The sequence below is a fragment of the Haemaphysalis longicornis genome, unplaced genomic scaffold (assembly GCF_048455015.1).
Source record: "Haemaphysalis longicornis isolate Haplotype H1 unplaced genomic scaffold, Haemaphysalis longicornis Haplotype H1 scaffold_4, whole genome shotgun sequence".
Lineage (NCBI taxonomy): Eukaryota > Metazoa > Arthropoda > Arachnida > Ixodida > Ixodidae > Haemaphysalis > Haemaphysalis longicornis.
In genome coordinates this window covers 5,535,431-5,557,332 of record NW_027526361.1, presented here as the reverse complement: position 1 = coordinate 5,557,332, position 21,902 = coordinate 5,535,431, and the positions used below count along the sequence as shown (strand labels likewise).

Here is a 21,902-nt window from a genome sequence, read left to right as displayed (position 1 = left end):
TCTTCTTCTTAATTTCTACTAATATGTCTTTAACACCAGTTTGCTCTCTGACCCACTCCGCTCTCTTCTTGTCCCTTAATGTTACACCTATCATTTTCTGCTCCATTGCCCGCTGAGTCGTTCTCAATTTAAGTTGAACCCTCTTAGTGAGCCTCCAAGTTTCTGCCCCGTAGGGGAGTACCGGTAAGATGCAGCTGTCATACACTTTCTTCTTCAGCGACAATGGTAGGCTGCTATTCATTATCTGAGAATGTCTGCCATATGCACCCCACCCCATTCTGATCCTTCTAATTATCTCTGCCTCATGGTTGGGATCTGGGGTCACAACTTGGCCTAAGTAGATATATTCGCTTACCACTTCCACTGCCTCGCCACCTATCTCAAACTGCTGTGCTGTCCCGAGGTTATTGATCATTACTTTAGTTTTCTGCATATTAATTTTCAGGCCCACGGTTCTACTCTGTTCGCCCAGTGCGGAAAGCATGCTTTGCAATTCGTCCCCCGAGTTACTTAGCAAGGCAACGTCATCAGCAAATCTGAGGTTACTGAGGTATTCTCCATTAACCCTTACTCCCACCTGTTCCCAATCCAACGTTCTGAATACTTCTTGTAAACATGCTGTGAATAACATTGGAGAGATTGTGTCTTCTTGTCTGACACCCTTCCTTATAGGTATTTTACTGCTCTCCCTATGGAGGATGATGGTAGCTGTAGACCCACTGTAGATATCCTCTAGTATTCTTACATAATGCTCATCTACCCCCTGGTTCCGTAATGCCTGAATGACTGCTAGGGTTTCGACCGACTCAAATGCTTTCTCATAATCTATGAAGGCTATATATAGGGGTTCAGTATACTCAGCGCACTTCTCTATCACCTGATTGATCGTGTGAATATGGTCCATTGTTGAATAACCTTTACGGAACCCTGCTTGTTCTTTAGGTTGACTGAAATCTAAGGTTGCAGAGATTCGGTTAGCGATTACCTTGGTAAATACCTTGTAGACGACTGACAGTAAGCTGATCGGCTTGTAATTTTTCAAGTCCTTCATGTCGCCTTTCTTATGGATTAGGATGATGTTCGCGTTCTTCCAAGATTCCGGTACCATTGCGGTCATTAGGCATTGCGTATACAGGTTTGCCAGCTTATATATATATATATATATATATATATATATATATATATATATATATATATATATATATATATATATATATATATATATATATATATATATATATAACCGTCTATAGAAGAGCATACCGCTTCAGTCAAGCCGTTTGTTCTGCCTTGTTTGTGCTCTTCAAGCAGCCACGGAAGCAGGCCGCACCAGCGTTACCCCAAGGCACTCAGTGTCCGCAACAGGCTGCCACCGAAAGCATCCTATTGTTCATCGCTCGAAAAGCAATGGACCGCTTGTAAAGAACGCGCAGAGAGCGCTTTGTTGTCTCGGGGGCTTCGTACGGGAGCGGCATTCCGAGACAAAGGCGGCCGGGCACCGCCCCATGAGGACGTTCACGTGCACATAATCAGTGCAAATCGCACGGACTGGAAATTCAGAAGCTGGGCGGGGCACGCACTGGTTCGCGGATGTGTCGCTGCTCCCGAGGCTTATTCGCCCGCCACGGATGCGTAAGCCGCACTATACGGGCCGTGCATGTGTATGTGTGTACGAGTGGTTGCAGACTCCCCTGCGGCGTCCATTGGGCTCTGTCCCGATGTGCATACAAGTCGAGCGGCGACCGGCCAGACTTGCGCGCCCGATCGTCGTATTCCTGTTCCCTGGCGCTTCCCGTTTTGCAACTTTTTCCGGTCGGCTGACCTTTTATCTCTCCTGTTTTTGCTGCTTCAGATGCCCGTTCATCTCGTTCTGCGTGCTTCGCTGCTGCATCGGGCCACCCCCTTGTTTTATTTTTGTTTTTGCTTTTGGAGTGACGGGCTGGTGGAATCGGAGGGTTGTAATTTATACATGCGATCTTACCTGCGTATGCAGACGTGAAAGAGCCGCGTTGTTCAAAACAGAAGGAAGGAAAACAAAAAGACGAAAACAGCACAGGAAATAAGCTAGGGAGGTTATCTGCAGCGGGGAGGCGTACGACTTGCTATCCTGCACGTTCGGAAGGGGATAGGAAGTTTGAAGGAGAAGAACAACGGGGAGTTACTTTGACAAGAAAAATAAAATCATAAGCCCCTCCGTTTACCGACGACGATGGCTGAAACGCGACGCTTTCTTGAGTGTGAAAATCAAATGGCGAAGTGCCAAAGTCAAAGCCTCTGCAATCAAGTCGAGGCGCCAACGACCAAAGTGCAAACCGCCTGAGAGTCAAAGCCCAAACTCAGACGACATCGTCGTCGTCCAAAATCCAAAGCGCCAAAGTCGGCTTCAACTCAACCACTAACCAGCCAACGCCCGCGCAACGAACCCACAGGGAAGGCTGAGCGTGACAGCGCTGTCGGATAGACGTCGGCCTCATAGCGCGGTGGACCCAGGTTCGATTCCAACCACGGGAAGCGTTTTTTTTTTCTTGTTCAATCATAATCATCCTCCTGCCGTTCTGTAAAGTTGGCTTTCGCGCAGTGCGTTCTGGTTACGGCACCGCCATCAGCGAGAGCAAGGAAGCTTCGCTTGAAAAATAACACCCACAAGACAAGTAAATTGAGCGAGGTAAAGCGTAACACCGACAGGCGCAGAGAACTGCACGCTGCCAAGGTCCCTACAACCGTTCGCACCGGTCTGAAGACTCCAGGAAGCGAGGTACGCTTTCTTAGTTGTTCTTTTTATTTATGTAGGAGTGGTTGCCTCCTATGCGTCAATAATGTCTGCTCTTTAAAGGTACAACTACGTAGTTTTACGGAGGGATGGGGTAGGAGCTGCGTGGTGAAATCGCACGAATTGTAAGGGATGGAGCTGTGGTTATAGATGCGTCGTTGTGATTTCTTTTTTTTTTTTTTTTTTTTTGCGGAATTCCGCGGCTGCGCGAGTGTTGGTGAATAGGGGTAGACGGGTCTAAATAACGAGAGGAGGTGAGTAGCCGAGGAGACCGCCGCAGTAGCATTTTTCTGTTTCTGCGCGGTTCTTCAAGGCTGCAAGAAAAAGAAAATCGAAGAAGAATTTAGACACGTAAACAAAACCTCTCGCTCTCTCTCTCGCTGAGGATAACGTACGAGACGGCGCTTGCCAGCTGTGTCGGTTGGCGCAAGAGCCTCTTCGTGAGGACGTTCAACGAGGTGGAGGAATGGCCGCCTGGCGTCCTTGCACGCATTTTGCAACGACCACGCATTGAAAGGCCCGATAGCATTTCTTGCTCCTCCGCAGCCGATCTTGAAGGCGGGATCACCCTCCACGGGCAGCGCGCGATATGCCATTAAGAACTACCTCGGGTTCGCTATGTCGCTGTTAATTTTCGCTAGTTCCGGTTAATGACCTCATCGCTTCATTACTGTGGCCAGCCAGCTCCACCCGCCCTGGCCCATGCGCGAACCAGGAGATTGTTCGAGCGTCGTCTCCTCACCTCGGAGACAAGCAGCTGCATCTCGCACCTGGAACAACGGAGGCGGGCCGCTTGCTGCCGACCAAGGGGGTGTTGGGTGTGCACGTGTGAGCCTTCTCCGCAAACTGGGCGAGCGCTTTCGTCCTGGCCTCCCACTGCGGGCAGGCAGGAAGCGTATTCGCTCGTAAGCTGGGCTCGATGGCTGTGTTTATAGCTGACGCATGTATGGCAAAGACAGAACGTGTACCGCTCTGTGCTTAACGGGCCGTTACATTCCCCGAGGGTGCGCAGCTGTAATTGTTGTCATGACGTCGCTTGTAGGCGTCCTTTGTTCGTGCAGCAACACCCACTTTGTCAAAAAGTTGCTTCAGCAGCCAGAGGAAGTCCTCGCTGCCCGGCCGGAGTGCTCGTACAGCGCTGCGGACACGCGCTCATGAGCGATGCAGCTGTTCGCCGGGAGCGAAGCAAGGGACACACCGGGAGGAAATGGCCATGTTCGCGTGAACTGCGCTCCTGCCGCCGCTGACCTCAGCTGCGTTGTGCGGCAGCGCCTCTCCGGAGCAGGTGCGCTTTCCGGCCGCCCCGTCAATGGGGCACGACGACGAGGACGAAGCATTTGCGCGCTCTTGCGACCTGTGCCCCCCTCCCGGGAAGAGCGTATTCCGCCGAGCTGGTAATGGAGTTGGACGAGCAGCTGGGGTCATGCAGTGGATAACGAGGAGGGGAACAGCGCAAGACGGGCGATGCACGAGGCGAAGAGAGAAGCACAACCACAGGCGCTGGGTAGTCGTACCATCTCGCTGTACGTCGGTTCTTGTTCCGATAACATCTGATCAGAATCAGAATGATGCTGAATTACGTTCAGCCTTCCACCGATGTATGGCAACATCCTCGTCGTGTTGGAGAAACGCTTCCCGCAGGCTTTATTTGCGGCGTGTGGGATGTATTGCGCTGGTATGTGGTGCGTGGCTTAGCGTAGTGGGTGTACTTCGCCCCCGTAAGCTGCGAGGACATCCACCCGTGTGAGTAACTCGGGCTGACGCATGCCGTCTTTAGCTGCAACTATCCGTACCTGCAGAGTTACGCAAGTCCTATAGGTCTTAGCCAATCGGCTCCACGTTGATGCAAGAAACCCATTTGGGCACCGTACGAGGCCAAGCACCGGCCAGCCAAAACTTCGCTCTGTCGGCTGGTGAGCCTCTTGTCAGGTTACGGTCGGAATAATTGGAGGGGGGGGCGTGTTATTCAGCCAATATATATATATTGTACAGTTAAAACGGGATGTAACGAAGTTGACAAAAATTCCAAATTTTTTCAGGTTTCGAGTTAAGGCTCGCGTGAATGAAGCAGAAACGAAACCAAAATGACGGGCATGAGTGATTTCACAGTGATTTCGCGAGGATTTATTTCACAGTAAAAGTCTGCGTGATTTGAGCCTGCTGCTGTTTACACGGCGCTCCGAAGAAGCAAGGCCACTTACCCCCGCATTTACAAAGGCAACTTTATTATAACTTTTGCCTTTCGACGACACTTTTGGTGCCAAGCACGTTTCAAGAACCAAACGCGGGCTGAAAGCGCGCCTTTTCGCGAACTCGATGCTCTTTCTGTAGTACTCACAATTGTTGAGAGGGTGCTGGCTTGGATACTAGCTGTATACCTGGCGGCGGCTTTCTTCTTCCTTGCCGGCAGAGGCGACGTTTAAAATTTTAAAATTGCGAGCTGGTCTCGAAAAGACGAAACTTTCCATTTTCTGGCGTCAGAACTGCCCACCGACGAACCGACACCACAGATAGCAGTGGAGACACGTGAGTAGGCGCCGACAGGCTAGCCTAGCACCTAACCGACACCGTACTCGCACGAGGAGAAGCACCGTAGTGTCCGCTGCGCGCGAAATTCGCTATATTAGTGCATTTATCCAGCCGATTTTTGGAAAAGGGAAAAAAAAAAAAAAAAGACAGCAGCGTAGCGAATTCGTTACATCCAGGTTAACCGTCGCAGCGCCTTCGTTGCACAGAGGTCGCAAACACATGGGTTTCAATGGGGCTGGCGATGGGGAATTGAAAAACTTCGTTAAATCCAGGATTTCGTTACATAGAGGTTCGTTACATCAAGGTTTGACTGCTTAGCCAAACGTGTCAGTGCGATGCTGCATCTAATGAGAACAGCACACTCAGCCCGAGTGAATCGCCGAAGACTGACCAGACAGAGAATGGTTGGAGGGGACATTTAGCTCTATTCGTCGTGGGTAATTTCAATGACGACGCCTTGGCAGAAGTGCCTGATTTTGCCAGCGTAGATTGATCGTTGGCTAAGGCGGATTAGGGGCGCGGCCGGGCTCCCGTTTGTGTAGTATTTACCGGTCAGCGCGGTTGATCGCTTTTCTTTATAACCATTTTTTTCTTCTTCAGAGCGCACTAAGAACGAAGGACGTGTCGGGCACGGCATGATTCGAGTGGCGCACTCGAGGCTATTTTAGCGCGTCTTCCAGCTAGCCTCGCCCCGGGGCACGCCGTTTCCCAGATCTTGCTCACTCGTGTGCGTGCACATGCGCGACCGCCGCTATTTCGTCTCGCGTCTTGAATTCCCACCAAAGCCCTCTGGGCGTCGCCGTTCTCGACTGCCATGACGCGCGTGCGTCTGAAAAAAGAGATGATGACAAAATATCGGGGAAAAGCGGCAGCGGGGGTCTTTTGCGAACGGCGATCGCATCAGTCCAATTGCAGCACTTGGTAGAATAGGCAACACGCTGCTTAAGGCCGAAGTGTTTTTTTTTTCGCGTTTTTTTTTTTTTGCATGCGACGCGTACCTTTGAGAATTTAGCCAGCTTTTTTGTGTGTATATGTGTGTGTCGCTTTTTTGAAGCCGGTTTCAGCTCCCGGGGGGCTGTACACCATTGTAAAAAAAAAAAAAAAAACATTCCGCGGCCAAAACATAAGGCATGAACATGAACTATAGGTAAAACATTTCAAAAGTACTAGCACAGGCGCACGACTTGCACATGCCAACATTGTTTAAAGCAAAGGAAACTATGTTTGAGGTACAGTCGGTAAAACGCTTGTCTATAACAGCGATTTCAACTTCAACCAGCTACATCCGAAAACTGCCGAAACATACTCGTTCCAAACATGTCGGAGGAAAAAGCGAAGGGCTAAGACCTCAGTATTCCGCAGCAGTTTTATTCAAATCCCGCTCCGGCGGGGCAGGATAGGGCTGAGAGTACGAAAGCTGTGTTATAGACAAGCCTTTTACCGGCTGTACATGTTATCACGACCACCACCGCCGCTACCGTCAGCAAAGCTAAAAGGGTTTGAGTGCGTCCACTCTGTGTTCTGGGGACGTGAAACGCGGGCAGGTACACGTTGGCCACGTCGCCGCGCTGCTCCGGCGGGCTGCATATGACATTTTTTTGTACAGTTATCTCGCCTCCCACCAAGTGTGCATGGCAGCCTTTACTTTTTGTTTTAGTTGCCGGCATTTTCTTGGCTTGCAGTATTTCGTAAATCAATACGAATAGCTAATTATTATTTTTCTTGCATTGAACTTTGCGGTCTCTACCTCACAACATGCATAACCGATGCATTACATGAGGCATGCACTCATGCACACTGCGAGGAACCTCCGTGGGCTCGAGCTAGCTGAGCACGCTCACGAGACTGAAACGACGTCGCGCCAACTCAGCACCGCCTCTGTTGGGCAGGTGGAGTAGGAGCAACAAAGGAATATGCCGAGGGTACGGAGAGAAGACGTTTATTACGCCAACCTCCCAGTTACATGGGTGACGTGTACGCACTTCCCTTTAGATGGGAGGTGCGATAAGGCGCCATGTGCAAGTGTGCGCGTCGTCGCCGCGCAGAGCCAGTGGGCTCTTCGGTATGGGCAAAATCCGAGGCGCGGCGTGATCGGCTCGCAGTAGCGAGGGAGACGCGGTCCGTCCGTCCGCTCGCAGGCGCGTACCGCACGGCGTGATCGTATGAGCGCAGGGACTAAGGAGCAACCCAAGGCACGGGCCGGCAGCCGGAAGGGGCTCTGGTCGGGAAGGAAAGACAGCGCGACACATATCTTGGGCGTCCTGAAGAGCGTCTCTCCCGAACCGACCGCCGCGCAGGGCGCGCTCGGCGCGTCCCCCACTATAACATGGCGGAGCGACTGCTGCCTGACATTGCTTCATTGCCACAACGGTCGCTACAGCCTTCACCTCAGCCAGGAGTTGGAAACGTCTGCTCGGCTGTACATATATCGGCGCCGAGGCGAGCCGGCCTTTTGGGAAGAGAAGGGAAAAGCGCCGTGCGACGGTACAAACCCAGCAATCGCGCAATGGCAGCAGGTGCCAGGATGCCCGCAACTTTTCATCCGTAGCGAGAGCAGTGCACGTCACCCCCCGAAAAGTCGCGTATTAGTCCGCAAGCATACGCCTAAGCATAGTGGACGGCCCAGGCGTTGCTTTTAGCGAGTCACTCCGAGTGTTGGCCTTCTCGGCCGCAACGAGCGCCGTATACAGACGATCCCTGCGCAGAAACCTTCGGCTCCATCGGGGCGCCGCTGTGTAAAGCTGAGCTGCACGTCGCCATTAGCCTTCTTCTCCGAAGCCCTCTGGGGAAGAAGGGCCGGCCGACAAAATTGCGCCTCATCAGCGGGATTCCGTCCCGTTACCCCGGCGGCGCTGTTGAGCGGTGCTGCCCGCTGTCTCCAGCGGACGTGTCCCCGCCCCAAGCGGTGCCCTGCAGCGCGCACCCGTCAACAGCGGCGCCCGACCGGGCCCTGGGAACCGAGCTCCCGCGAAAAGAAAAACAACACGGAGATGTGGGTGCAATAACAAAAAGTCAGTGCACGTGAGGATCGATTTGAGAGGGGACCCCTCGCGGTGCTTCGTGTAGCCCGTCACAGTAAGTGGATCGCAGCAGTGGCATAATTCGCTCGTTCGGTCGCCCATTTTGCGCCTCTGCGGCCCCTGGTTGCGCGTTTCCGCCGTGGTAATGTCAGTGGTCGGAGGCGGAGGAACTGCTTCGGCGCTGGACACACGTCGACGGTGGGGCATAACCCAACACCACCTCGAGGCTGGCAGCAAGTTTCGGGCGGGGCGCCGTGCTGCAGCTGCGCAGCCCTCGTTTGGCGCAGTCGCGATGTTTATTAACCGGAGAAAGCGCGCACTCGGTTGACGTCCGAAAAAGCGCCCACAAAACTTTTGGCGCGCGCGTAATTCCCGTTGGCTGCGACGTATTCCCCAGCGCGCGCATCGGACACCTCCACGGCAGTGTCGGTTGGCCATAAGCTTCTGTGGAGGCAGTTGCGGTGTGGAGCGCATTTGAGTCCAACTGAAGGTGTGAAGCAAGGGCGGCAGGTGGCTGACACAGCTGTCAAGTCCACATCTCCCGCATGAACGCGGGTCAGGTACACTTGCACCAAGTCCCGACAGCCTTTGCATGGTGCTCCTTGTAATGGCGAATTCCATTGGGAGAGCAGGAGCACTAAAAAGTACCCCGAAAGTGCTCTCTTCTGAGCCAGAGTGTTTGAGTGGTTGAACAGCACTGTCATCCAGTGGTAGAGCGAGATCACTTAATTTCGCTGCGCCCAGAGCAGCCGGGAGCAGTCCGATCTGCTCCCGCTTGAAAATCGGAGTGAGCACAGCACGAAGGAAGTCACATGACTTTTAACGTGATATCCTCCCCTTCTCGTGTGTGTGTTTTTTTGCTCCCGCGAGTTGTCGCGCGGCCCGGCGAGCGCGGTGGTACAAAGGCAATGGCGGCAGCTACGCGTATTTGGTGCTCGGGTTCCAACGAATTTGACGTCATTGTGGTTTGTCCTGGCAGTACCCGTTCACCTTGCCTGTCGTTAGATGCACTAGGGACGGAGGCAGCAAAGCGTCGTCGCCCTGCCGAAGTTATTGACGAACTATAGAGAACGACAGCAGCGAGAGCTGCTGGCGCTCAACGTCAGAGTCAAGTTCAAGCAGTAGCAGCATCAGTGACGCTGACGACGAAGGGTACCGTGCAGCGGCGTTTCACCACCCGTTTTCGATGCCGGACCAAAAGATGGTGTCAAGCTACTCAGACCAGGAGCTGGGTTGTTCAGCTTCCGACCGTGGTGAGATCGCTGAAAGGCCTTCTGGCTAGTGAAGATTGTTTGGACGCCAGCGCACTCAACCCTCCAGGGCAACACGACCGCCCACGACATCGCCCGAGTTCTATCCCGCCAGGCGACACGAGGGTGTAGGTTAGAGACTGCGTGTCCTTTGGTTACGTATCAAGAAATAACGGGGTACTATAAGTGCCAAAGAATGATCTATCCCCCCGGTCATGAATCCCTAACCAAAGAGCAGGAGCACTGCCTCCGGCTCCTCCAAACAAATACGTTTCCTCATCCGTCAAAACTTCACTTGCTCCATCCCACTCAGTACTTCCCGCTGTGCAAATTTTGCGCTTCCCCGGGCACCCTGTACCATATGGTATGGGAGTGTTCGGCAAACCCCAAAATTCCAAGAATCGCGCACCCTTCCCGTGAGCAGTGGGAGAAGGAGCTGTCCAGCTCCGGTCTCGATTCCCAGCTTAGGCTGGTGGAAAGGGCCGTAGCGGCAGGGGTCTCCAATGGGGTCCTGGACTGAGGGCCCCACACCACATTACTATGCTCCAAATAAAGTTTATCCTCCTCCTCCTCGTCGTCGTTTTCTTTTCTCCCACCTGCTATCTGGGTGCGTGCCGTATTTCACTGGTAGGTGCAGTGGCCCTGCTCCCAGGTGCTCCCAAATGTTCTGCCCCCTCCCTGCCCCTGTTCTCTTAGTGGAATTCGCCATAACAGACGAAGGTGGGCGCAAACGGCTGTCGAGTCCGCCTGGCGACGGAGGTCCACCACTGTCACGAGCAGTTCTTACCAACAGCGGCTTTGCGAAGGTTCGCGAAAACTTTTTGTTTAGATGTTAACGGCTTGCGATTGGCTGTTACCTCTCGTAAGATCAGTTTGGTCTCCTTTGGTCCAAACGTGATACCAAGCACAAACTGAGTCGGTGACCCTATATACGAGCGACATGCGGTGACCATCATCGATGATATTGAGAGAAGCTTGGATTAAAGGCGGCGCGTAATCATTGGTTACAATTGAGTCTTGTCGCACCCGGACGTGTGGGCGGAGTACAGATTACGGTATACGCTCGCCGCTAGCGTTTCGTATATGTGCCTGATGACATGGGTGATACTGCTTCCACATGGAGGACTCGATCGCGACTGATGGCGCACGTGTCCGCCCAAACGCCGTAAGCTGGACCGGGCGGCGCCTTTGTCGTGGGGGGCCCGGCGAGAGGAGTTTTCAATCAGCACCCGCCGCCGTTGTTGACGTGGCGTCATCTCCCTGGACAGCCAGGGGCCCCTAAATTAACTTCCCGTCCTGTCTCCTTGTGTCAAGCTGCGTGGCAGTAGAGGTGTCGCAACACATTCTCCTCCCTGGAGTGTGCCCCCTTCACCCTCTTCTCTTTTCGAAACTGCTTTTGCACTTCGTAGCTGCCGCCTCGACGCGGATGACATTGTCGCCTCCGCGGTCTCGTTTGTGACTCCATTCCTTCGGCGTCTTTTCTACCTTTCTCCTCGCAGCGTCGTCTTCCTGTCGGCTGCCGTTGACGTACGTATTAGTCCCTCCTGAGCGTTCCGAGAGGAGGAGGAGGAAAAACGAGCGAACTTTATTTCAGGCTTCTATTCCAGCTAGCCCTGCTGCCTGAGCCCGGCGAGTCCGGGCGATCAGGTGTTGAGCTGATGTTGAGGTGAAGGGACCGGAAGCTTATTAAACGGACACTACATGCTGAGTGACTTTTTTTTTTTTTTCAAACTGAGAGATTACGGATTTCTTAGCTCTTTTCATTAATCCTGTTACGCCATTCATGATTTGCTATGTCACAAGTTGTAGTGCAGAAAAATGTCTGCGGCGTTATAGACTTTCACGTTTCGGCCTTTTCTACGTTATTGAATAACTTCTGCTGCCGCGAGTGGTATATTCCGATTAGGATTCACGGCGTTGTTGTTTACCGATACAAGTGAACTTGTTATGAAACTTTTGTTTGCTTTAAGATAAATGGTTAGATGATGTTGCTCTTTAAATAATACGCCAACGCTGCTTCCTATCTCGTGGTTCCTTATTTGCTCTGCCCAGCTCGGACGCCTTGTGCACGACGCAGTCGCTCAGACATGCGCCTCGTAATTGCTTCCTGTCCGGAGTTCGGTGCTATACCCCGCATCCACAACTGCCTCGTCTTCTCAGCCCGTTTGCAGCTGCCGCACCTTAAGCTTTTGTGGTGTGCATACTCGCTGTACAGTTCGGTCGTTTCACTGTATTTTCTGCTTCACTGCGCGACACTAACGTCACCGAACGTGCGACGTTAGCAGAAGCGATGTCAAAACTAAAAGGAACGTATCCGGCCATGAATCACTGATCGACGAGAGTCCCTTCCCATGTGACGTCACGACCTGTTATATCGCCACAGATGTTATGAATCGGCCTGCTGCCCAAGGACGGACATTTTTTGGGGCCGGTGCACGCCTTAAAGTGGCCTTGAAGCGGCCTTGCCGTGTCCTCTACGTGCCTTTCGATCAATGCAGGAGCTTCACGAATCCACGCTCGGAGAGCAGCCGCCGTATTACGAAGAGTTGGGGGACGTTCCGAAGTGCCGCGGGAGCATAGTTCAGCTGCCCTTGAACGTGCGGTGGAAGTTCCAACTCCACGATGCTGGAATGCTTCGACAGAACTGGGCCGACAAAGAATGCACGTAGTACTGAGTTTCGTGCGGCCAGAAAGGGCTGATGACTCGTCGAAGCCATGCGTATTGGCATGCCTCACATGGGACGTTCCTTTCCTCTGCCGTCCCGGCAAGACAGGGCGCGCACTTACGCATGTGTAACGAATCCGTGGGTATGCGTTGCCGTAATCCCACAATCGGCTTTACGTTTCTCCCGCGACCACTTAACATGCTGGGGGGCGGCACGCGAGTCACGATTTGCCTCGCTTGTTTTTCCCGTATACGCGCCCTCTCCACGAGTCATGCATGATGTAAACGGGCTTCTGGCGCGGTGGCTTGTGCTCTTTTGTGCTGCTATCGCAGCAGCGCGTCCTTTCCTCGTGAGCGCCTCAAGAATCGAATAACGCCACGGCGTGCTCTTCTCGCTGCAGGGTCCGTGCGGCGGACGACGAGGAGCACGAGCGCGCCTAGTGCAGGCGGAAGCCTGGCGTATTCACGAATACGGAAGCTCATTCTCTTCTGCGCCGTCCGTTCCGGAACCTCGTGACTCGGTGAGATAGAGAGAGCCGGGCCTTTACCGGTCGTGCGAACCGCTGTTGGAACCAGGGCTGGCGGCCGCCGTGGTGGTTTATCATCACCCACGTAGCACTCCTCTTGGTGCTTGCTGAGCACATTCGGCCGTTGGTTACCACGCAGCAGCGCCCTCGTCGTGCTGCTCTTTCTCTTGTGCGTCTCGCTTCCTTGCGGCGTTCCTTCGGTTGCGTGCGGACCATCTTTCGGGGCCAGCGGCCCTTTTAATTGGCAATTCATTCTGCGGCGTCGGGGAAGTCATTTAGGGTGTGAGCCGCCACCTCGTCGGGCGGAGTTTGCGCGGTGGCTTCAAAGGCACGGGCATCGGCAGCGTCGCGGTCCTTTATAAACGAGAGATTTAATTAGGCTCCCGAAGCTTATTAGTGTCGCAGGGAAATCTAAGTTTCGGCTGCAGTGCCCTTTTCACACGTACTCGTGCATTGGCTAAATGTTCCATGAGCGGTTGAGGACTGTACGGGAGCGGTGGCCTCGTAAGCGACTTCCCCTTCTTGATTTGACTGTAAAGCTGCGCCTTCTTGTTTGCGAGACAGTGTACATCAAATAAGAATGGTGTAGTCGTGTCACCGCGCATGCGCATGACGACGTGCTTATGTGGACCTTGGTTGCTCGGGGCCTGTCGTTTATAACCGGTGAGCGCGCGCTTGTTGCGCATGTTCAGAAGCAACGTATGCATGGTCCAACCCCGCTTGGAAGTGTAAATGCCGAGCTTATTTCCGCTGTAGTGAACTAGGAGATGTTATATAGTTCGCTGTAGTTCAGCACATATGTCTGCTGTATGGTGGGAGACAGCGGCAATATGTGTAATGTTTATACACAAAGAACCGTTCGTGCAGCGCGGGTTTACGAATCAGGTTCAACAAAAAGTTTTGGCTTGCTTGACGCACAGTTATAAAGACCATTCTCAATCGCTTGGGCGTCTGGGAACTACAAAGAACGGGACTAAATCAACTAAAATTCGCAGTCTGGATACTTACGGAAATGCTACCGAATCGTTCGTATGGAAAATACAGGCCCGCAAAATTGGGGGTATGTCTTAATTGAGCGTCGTAAAAAATATCAATGAAAATAATTTTTTTTTCTTCGGACCGTGCGACTTGACATTTGATAAGAGACACCACGGGTGTTTCACCTGCGCCTCAAACTAGCTCATACACAGCAATTTCGCTATAAAGAGGAGCCGATCAAGAAAATTTAAAAAAAAAACAGGCTCAAGTGAATCTGCTGATTTTATTCCTTATGAGCCAGCTTGCTTGCGTGGATGCAGCTGTACTGCAGCTTATGCCGCCAGTGAGGCGTACGACTGCGACATGCCTGCTTAGAGGAATGTTATACCATAAATTATAGCACAACTCCGCAACCGTATATGCAACAATGTATTTTTTTAGATATCTCTGCAAGTTTTTTTTTTTTTTTTTCATCGCCAGGCGTTCTGCACGGGGGGCAACTTAATAATCTCGCCTTCATAAAAAAAAAAAGAATATCCGTACTGTGCGCACCGTGTCGCGGTTTCTCATCTTATGCATCGTTTCTTACGGTTTCAGTCCTCTTTATTCTGGCCACAGGCAGACGTTAAGGCGAGCGAGTGGGAAGGAGGGAGATTCCTCATTTAAGGAGGGATCGTTGTTAATTACAGCACGAGCCTCGCGACTCCCAAGCGGCCGCGCTGCCGTAATTAATTTTTCCTCCTCCAGTTGTGTACCTGGATTGCGGGAGTATTCGTTAATAGACGGCGTCGTGTGTACGGCCCTCCGCGGCGCGTTCCGGTCGCGTAGAGGCCGTCTTCTTCCCCTTCCTCTTGCGCGCAGCTGTCGATAGGCAGAGGACCCGCTGCACGGCCAACTCGTTTGGTGGGTGACTCGTGGCTGCCGCAACTGTTTTTGCCTTTCATGATTGTCATCATTTTCCGCGAGCGCAGCAGGCGGCACGGGCGAGGGGCCGCCGCTCTTGGCTTCGGCAGCCGCCGGGTTATGAATGAGCTGTAATTGCTCCGCAGTAATCAACGCCGCCGCCACGGGGAGTAATAAGCAGCCGAGAACAAAGGACGGAAAAACGATGGACAAGGAGTAAACGGAGAGCGTAACCAGGCCACGAGCGTGTTCGGGGGCCGGGACAACAACGGGACCCACGTTGGGCGCCAAGTGGGGTGCTATATGATGACGCGAAGGCAAGAGAGGTCACGGGCAAAGCGGGCGTGTATGTAGGTTGATGTCACCTTGACAAGTGCACGCGTTATGTCGGGCGTTGTATGGGCTGGCGCGAAAGATGTTTTGCGAACGCGTCTACTGAGGGCATCCGCAGGTTTATTTCCCTCGTTGGGGGTGGATGACGTGTGGTTCACGGACAGCTCTGGTGGCGGACAGTGATTGTCATCGAGGAAGTGCTCACGCAGATGGCGTATACGATGCTTCAGCTGCGCCCTGAGTGTAGTTTTTATGGGCAGGATGATGATGGTGATTTGTGAGGGAAAAAACGAATAAAAAATCACCGCGTATTATGCTTCGTTGAAAATGTTGCCCCTAGCTGCTACGTAACACGCTCTCTCTTCTCTCCCCTCCCTCTCGCTTCCCCGTAGTGTATGCATAAAGGTTGGCTCAAATCAATTCAATTTCCACGAGTTCGCACCTCTCGCGCGCCATCTGTTGGGAACTTTTTTGCTGCCGTGCTTGGCGCTACTCGAGCCTGCACCTTTTGTTTTAATGTTTGCCGTTACCTCTCCTTGGTATATGACACACATTTTGGCGCCTTTTTGATAACTTAGAAGCCAATGCACACGCTCCATTCGAAGGACGCTGGTACTTTGGGTTATATATCTGTTTCACTTCAAATTGTCTGAAAGGTTCCTTTTCACTGAATTGTGGCGGGGACATGTGCGAGCCATGGCAGCAGTTTTAGGAGCTATAGGAGCGCACACTCCTCGTGTTCTTTCACCCGCCCTCTTTAAGACCCCGTCCGGGCCCCGTCGGGTGACATGCAGATCAGAGTTTTCGCAAGAAACACTATCGTCTCTAAAAGGAGAACAAATGAGCAGCTAATAAAGGAACACCGAGCGGGCATGACGGTGACGTCATAGTCACGAGCTACAGTAATGGGAGCATTTCATCGGCGGCCTGCGGTCATTGCACCTTCCTTAACTAACATTGCCCATCCGCGTCACTGGGGGTGCATATAGGGCGGAAAGGCCAGTTGGCCATTATCGCCGCCTGCTCCGCTTCCGAGCAGGCCGGCATCCGCGGTGGTAGTTAATAGCACCTGCAGAGGGACGAGAAGAATGCCAACTGCTCGGCTACTGAGCACTGGATGTGCGCGAAACGAAATGCTCTGCACATGGGAAACATTCACTGTCCCGGTAGATGAAGGCAGGGAAAAGAAGAAGAAAACTAAACACGTTGGACGCCCTCGGTGCAGGGAAAGGCGAGAGGTGCGAGTCCCGTAAACAGGAACCGCCCGTCTTCTCAGGTCAGACTCATTTGTGTCGGCGGCCGGCGGCGGCATATGCATCACTCGTAGCGTGTGCATGTGTGTTCCGCGTCGTTGGTGTTCGCTAAAGTGCGGAATTGATTTTTGAAAAATGGTTTCGGGTTAACCCGCAGGTCAGCTACTCCTCGCAGCGGCGGTTGTAAGCATGCCGGGGGTAAACCGGTTCTGCGCATGCGCGGTGGTCGTGAGGCCCGCACGTACGAGGGAGCAACGCCCCGTTGGGTAACAAGGCCCTGTCATTGCGAGCGTCGCACCGACTTGACGAGTGCTGATGGACTCGACGCGCGCGCTTTTGTAGAACATTAAAAAAAAAAAAAAAAAAAGAAGCGCAATTTCAGTGGTTCTCAGGCAACCAGTGAATATGATAGCTAAAGTGAAATTTTTTTTTCTCGCGCCGGCGTTGACGGTGCCTGCAATGGCGGCGATATGGACTGCCAATGGCTGGCGCCATATGCGTGATTTGTCAAATCGAATTAGATTGCGCCCTCAGGGGGCTGGGGTTTCAAAAGCGCCCTCGGGTATTTTACTTCTGCTAGCTACTAAGGAAAGACAAAGAAAAGTAGGCTTTTGATGCGTCGACGATTGCAGGAAAGCCCGCGGCAACAGTGTTCGAAAACATTCATTAAGCCGCGCGCGCAGTGGAAGGCAAACGCGTAGCCTCTAATTACGTGGACTAACCAGGACAAGTAATCATCCACGTGTACGGTGTTTCAGTAAACGCGTCCTCAGTAGTTAGCATGGTTGATGACTCCACTCCGATGACGGTTTTGTGGAAGGGCGAATGGGGACGGCCACTTTGCGTAGTGGTCATGAAATGTCCGGCGATGGCGCGAGCGACGCTTTATTTTGGGCTGCTTGTGTGCGTGATCACGATGAAAGGAAGGGAAAGAGAAACACTGCGGGCACGGGTCTCGTTTATTCTCCTGGTCAAAATCGAACTGATGGCATGGTGGCTTCGCTGTAGAATCGTTTCATCAAAACTTTGCGCTGTTATTTTTTCTTTCGGCGCAGTACGAGGGATGGTATCACGTACTATTCAACTTTCGTGGCAAGTATTACCACATATTCACTGTAAGGATATTTTGCTTTGTTTGAGCTATTTATTATTATTATTATTATTATTATTATTATTATTATTATTATTATTATTATTATTATTATTATTATTATTATTCTGTTCCCCTCGTCGGGGGGCTGAAAGCAGGTCTTAGAGCGTGAAACGCGTGTTTGCGCACGAACGCACACGTGCAGTACTTCCTGCCCTCTGCTATATAGACAAGCACGCACGCCACTTCCGCTTCCGACCAGTGCAAACGTATGTAGTCGAAACACCAAGAACAAAACAAAAATCTCGAAAAACTAGGTATGCTTAGGTGCTCATTGTGCCCCTTTTCCAAGGCAAGTTTCTTTCTGCCATTCGGCACATATATGTACTTCCTATTCCGACGAGTCGAAATTAGCAAATCCTTTGCACTTTGCGGAACCCCTTTGCGGCTCCTGACGCTGCCATCTCTTTTCCGATGGACTCTATGGTTTCATCGCCCACTTTCGCATGCCACACACAAAATAGCATCCAGCTAGGCAGGTGGACATTTCGAACCTTTATAGCCGTGTGTCTATGAAGTGCTCGTAGCGCTATACGCGGGGCTTCTGTATACGGGTATGCCCTTTGACTTGAGGGACGCTTCGTTTCGCTATAAACTGAATTATAACACTGGAACGTATGCGGACGGACACGCAGGCGGGAAAGCGCTTATCAAGTCTTAGTAGCCGAGCCATGCTGAGGGCCCTGAGTCTGAAGCTTGTGCGGGAGAGGGGATATCAACGCACACAGGGCGGCCAGGTTAATAATACGCACCGAGCTGCTCGCTTAAACGCAGGCGCAGGTCGCCTCGTCGCCAGGACCTCGTGCGATTGGGCATGCACGAACGAGGGATGGCGTGGAACGGCCGAGTTTACAGCCTCTTCGAGGGGCGTCGCTTCCCTTTACAACCGCCTCCTAATCGCGCTCCCTGATTCTGCAGTTCGAACCGCGTGCTGTGTCCGCTGCCCTCCCGGTGATAAATGTTTAGTGCCGCTTGCGTATGCGTGCACCTTCCGTTAACCGGGCGACTGCCAATTACGGTGGCGCGCGCAAAGAAAGCATGCCTGGTGCAAGCCTCTCGGTCCGCGAACATAATTCCTGCTGCGTAAAATGTCTGCGCGAAGTCGGCTCAGTCCGCTACTAAAAAGAAAGAAAAGCGGTTCGGCCGCGTAAACCGTTCGGCAATCGCCGTGGACATGCGAGCCTCTCTTACAGCGCACGAATAATCTGAAAACGGGAGTCGTTGTTGTTTTGAATAAAACCGAGAACAGTGGCCGGTGGCCAAACTGGTCGGCGGAGAGAGAAATGCAAGAACAAGAGCCGAAAGGCCTGTTCGGGCGATCGTCCGAGGGTCGTCCGCATCGCGAGGCGTGCATCGTTGGCTAAATATAATAATGGCCAGGCGGCGGTATGTGCTCTAAGGTCCAAGGATAACAGCCGCTCTTGAGCGTACAATGAGGCAGGAAAGGCCCGTATTCTGAGCTGTGTACAGGCCCCTGTCGCGGTCACACGGTGTCCCCCGAGAAAGGGGCCGTTTTTTTTTTTCTTGTCTTATTTGCCTTACGTCGGTCGCCCCTCCTTTTCTCTCTTTATATTCCCGTCGGGTCGCCTTTGTTTTCATTTATAGCCCTGTGGCCATTGTTGACTGTCGGCGGCCGCCTACCCTATCGTCGTTCTCAGCGCGTCGCGCCGTATACGCTTTTCTTTTTTTCCCTCCCGCGGTAAATAGAGAAATGAATGGATAAGGAAAGGTGCGCATAACGCACGACAGGAGAGGGTCAAGAGAAGCGGTCGTCGCGGTGCCTTGACGGCGGAGTGAATGTGCCCCTTGGCATCCACGTGCTTCTCGGGACGTCCAGTCGCTCGCTGAAGCCGACCTGACCATCCGTTCAACGCCTGCAGTTCGCGGCCGATCTCCCACGGCGCACTTTCTTGAAGCAGCCTTGCCGCGAGACTCCTGATGTGATTTTCCTTCTTGCTGCTTGGCACAGTAGCGTTCGACTGCTGACTTGAATAATTACTCCAAGGTGGGAAGGATATTACGCTGACCAAAGGTGGTGCTTGTGTCGCGCAACATTTTCTCTGCACTCGGCAGGTTTCGCTCGACGAGCAAAGCGCCACCACGTTCGTCTGGGTTTATTCGGACAATCGACCTTACTGGGGGCTGCTAACCCTGATACCATATTTACGAGCTGTTGGTTTGTGCTGCTGCTGCTAAGTGGAAACTAGAATGTTCGTGTGCCACTTTGCAGGTGGTACCCGCCGCGGTGGCTCAGTGGCTAAGGCGTTGTGCTGCTGAGCACGAGGTCGCGGGTTCGATTCCCGGCCGCGGCGGCCGCTTTTCTGATGGAGGCGAAAAGCGAAAGCGCCCGTGTGTACGAGATTTCGGCGGGCACGTTAAAGATTCCCAGGTGGTCAAAATTAATCCGGAGCCCTCCACTACGGCGCGCCTCATCGCCTGCGTTGCGTCGGTGCGTTAAACCATGTGATCAATCAATCAATCAATCAATCAATCAATCAATCAATCAATCAATCAATCAATCGATCGATCGATCAATTAATCAATCAATCAAACGAAACTTATAGGCTGTGAGAACTAACGAAGCGCATCCTGTAGAATCAGGTAGCAACATGATGAGAGGGCAGTGCGGATTCCATCTGGCCACGACTTGACAAGATGCGATGCGCGTATAAACTATGGAAAGTTTATCCCCGGTGCTCCCGGCTGTCTGACCCAACAAGATACAGTAAATCATCGTTTCAACGGAATCCCCTTATTCGGAACATCGCTTTAGTTGAAATTTCTGATGGCCCCAGATGCAGTGCAGGGAGAATAAATCATTCCTGCTTTTAACGAAGTTCCGCTTATAACGACGTCGGTTTCCTGTTCCTAGGTTATGGCGGGGTGTGTGCTGGTCAGCGCTCTTCGGCCGCGTGACGAAATACCGCTGCGTTTCGAGACCCCGCACGGCCAACGCTCTTCAGCGGTATTGGCCGCACGTGGCCGGCGATAGCCTCCCCTCGCCGAAATCGTCGCCGATGCTCCTGCCCCCTCCCCGTCGCCCGCGGAGCTTGGCGGCCGCTCGGCCGGCTTCTTGGCGTCCCCTCCAAGCGGCGGCACTCTTAATCTGACGTTGACCCCGTTTGGCGCGCCCCACCGCCTCCTCCGTTTCTTCTCTCGCCCTCGGTCGTCTCGGCGAGCGCTCATGGCGCGAAGGCGAAAAGTTTGGCTGCGTCGCTCGCGACCCGGTGACGACGCCGGCCGTGGTCTGTTTGGTCTCTCAAGATGGATGATGCGCCAGATATGATCGTGCCGCGCCAAAGTGTTCCACGCTGCTAGAAAGGCCCGCTCGCGTAGCTGCCGTCGCTCGCTTGTATGGGTGGTGGTACGTGTGCCGGGGCACGCTGCGCAGCGGCGGGAGCTTGGTTGGGTGTTGTGCACCCGCGAGGTGGGCTGCTGCGCTAATGGAAAATTAGGCCTGTGTACATGCGGCGAGTGCGAGCGGCTAACCGATAACACGTGCTGCCGTTATCGCACTTCGTATCTACGGCGTGCTATGATTGACGGCATGGCAGGACTATTTGAATTACTCCGGGAACGGACAGTTGGAGGGCACGCGTACGCCACGAGCCAGATTGTCGCTTTGTTGCGTGACGCCAGCCGTGTGACGTCGCGATGATTTCAGGTCAGTTCGTTGTCGTAGTTGCTGGTTGCGTGCTCTCTCTCTCTCTCTCTCTCTCTCTCTCTCTCTCTCTCTCTCTCTCTCTCTCTCGAAACAAATTCTGACTTCTTTAACAATCAGTTGTAGTGTTCGTGTTTTCGATTTAAAGGAATTATTTTCTCCTTTTTTTTTTACTTTTTTACGGGCGTTCACAACAGTGCGTACACAGAAAAAAAAATAGGGATGAAAAGAGGTTCGCCCTACGTTCATCGCCTCCACAGCGGAGCCTTTTCAAAAGGCTTCGGAACACCGAGGAAAAAGCCTTTCTCCGTGGTCTAGAGGAGGTTTCCCGTGGGTCGGCGCGCGTACTTCCGGGACCGGGTACATTTACGAGCTCGCTAGGCGGATTCGACTGATGCCGCGAGCGCTCTGTACCGCGGTAAATGAAATGCGCACGAATACCCTTGCGCCGGAATTCATTATTCAAGCGCCATAACTTCACGGTGGCAAAACGAGTGAAAAGGAAAAGGCAGACTTTACTTTCGTCTGGGCTCGTCGGACATGGAAGCCTACATACTCCCTGCTGCCCGTCTTCGTCTCACACACACATACTAGGAAGACAGAGAGAGGGGGGGGCAGAGTAGGTTTTAAATTATTGTCCGACCCTTCTTTCTTTCTGTCGCACCCTCGGGCACCGCGCTCAACGTTTTCCGCCGTCACGCGTGAACCACAGCCAACGTTCTCCTGCTGCGGGACAGGGGCATCCCAGCTTGGGAGCACATATGCGGCCGGCGCTCGCATCCGGCGTGTATATTTACGGCCCCTGCATGGCCGGGGCGTTGCCGCGTGGCCCCGTAAGAGGGGGGAGGGGGCGCGTTCGCCCG

General features: G+C 52.9%; 1 protein-coding gene across 4 annotated transcripts in view; it reads left to right on the top strand.

The window, feature by feature from the left end:
• Vang (Strabismus domain-containing protein Vang) overlaps window positions 1-21,902 on the top strand; it is a 172,481-nt gene that overhangs the window by 38,756 nt on the left and 111,823 nt on the right. Inside the window, exon 2 of one of the 4 annotated variants that reach the window (XM_077705741.1) lies at window positions 12,636-12,755. The exons of the other annotated variants lie outside the window; for them this stretch is intronic. The gene's annotated coding sequence lies outside the window, so the exon portion shown is untranslated. The remainder of the gene's footprint in view (window positions 1-12,635; window positions 12,756-21,902) is intronic. 4 annotated transcript variants of the gene reach the window in all.